Here is a 1,872-nt window from a genome sequence, read left to right on the forward strand (position 1 = left end):
AGCAATGCAAAAGCACCTATGTCTAGGGTTGTCAACATGGCAAATTCGAACATTTTGAACCTAGGTTTAGACATAATCATATAAAGGAAACAACATACGACGAAGAACTAAGCTAATACTAACTAATAAACAAAAATGCAAGATAAATGAATAGAAATTCGAGACACATATGTTAGAAATGGAGAAAACAACTGGACAAGTACTCGGTGGCTAGGCAAACACCCACAGCAGCAACTCCAACTAGTAGATTAACATTTTTAGGGCTTTGGAGAATTGTGGGGAACAATGATCGAGGGGGAGAATATGGAAGTTGAAAAGAGAGGGAAGTGGGAGGAATAATGAAGGAATGGGGTGAAATGAGGGGTTGGGGGGTCTAAACGGTCTGATTTTGAAAAAAGGGTCCAGCCGGGTCGGGTCGGGTATAACTCATTAATCACGCGACGGTTCCCCGACGACGGTACGTCGCAGTTGTGACGACCCGTCGTTGGTTCAGTCGTGTGTGCCCTAGTTTCAAAATAACAGAAAAACGTACCTGGTACACGGATGCATACGACGGTCCGTCGCAGGCGCAACGATCCGTCGCTGTATCCGTCAGTGACTGCTGCAGAGTAATTTTCTGCAGAATTTCCTGGTGATGTGCCTGCAAATTTAAAAACCCATTAGTAGAAAAATGCTACCATTACTAAAAAGGCTATAAGTATTGGGTTGCCTCCCAACAAGCGCCTGATTTAATGTCGCGGCACGACTGGGGACCCTTGATTACTCAGACTTCATCAAGATGGTATGACTCTATCACTTCATTCCCCGATGCTTTATGCTTAAAATAGAGTTCTATTCTATCTCTATTCCTCTTAAACCGCACTCCCTCCTTGGCTTTTAACTCAACTGCTCCATGAGGGAATACTTGGGTAATCAGGTAAGGGCCAGTCCATTTGGACTTGAGCTTGCCCGGAAGACAAGGCACCCCAGAACTGTCTACAAGCACCAAATCCCCAACCATAAACTCTTGTTTTGCATTTTTCTGTTCAGTCTCCTTCTTCATATTTTCTTTGTGGGATATGGCATATACCGATTGGAGCTCACCACTCTACCTCATAGTCCTACAAATGTTGAAGGTCGCTTCTTCATTATTCAACTGAAATGTCATCTGTCCCTTCTCCATATCAACTAGTGCTCTACCTGTAGCAAGGAATGGCCTCCCAACAATAATAGGCACTTCAAAATCGACCTCGCAATCAAGAATAACAAAATCAGCCGGAAAGATGAATGACTCCACTTTTACTAGCACATCATGGAGTATCCCTATGGGCCGTTTCACTGTCCGATCAACCATCAGTAGTCGCATCGCAGTGGGTTTTGGATCCCCCAAACCCAACTTCTTGTAAATTGAGAGGGGCATGAGATTTATGCTTGCCCCCAGATCACATAATGCTTTCGCAAAATGTAACGACCCAACTGTACAAGGAATGATGAACGCACCCGGATCTTCTTTCTTTTGTACGAGGGATCTTGTAGCAATAGTACTGCAATGCTGCAGTCTATCATCATCCTCGAAAGTGACCGATCTTTTCTTGGTCACCAGATCTTTCATAAATTTGGCATAACCGAGCATTTGTTCTAGAGCTTCTACCAAAGGGACATTGATAGAAAGCTGCTTCAACATTGTTATGAATCGCCGGTATTTACCATCCTCGTTCTTTTTCACTAATCTCTGAGGGAAGGGTGGTGGTGGCCTAGGCATGGGAATTACCTTGATAGGTACTTCTGCATATTTTCCATTACTTTCCTCTGCTTCACCACTACCCTTTACCACATTATTATTATCCTTTCTCACATTTTCCTCAGTAGATGGCATAGGTGGGTCAATGGTTT

The sequence above is a fragment of the Solanum pennellii genome, chromosome 1, assembly GCF_001406875.1.
Source record: "Solanum pennellii chromosome 1, SPENNV200".
In the NCBI taxonomy this organism is placed as follows: domain Eukaryota; kingdom Viridiplantae; phylum Streptophyta; class Magnoliopsida; order Solanales; family Solanaceae; genus Solanum; species Solanum pennellii.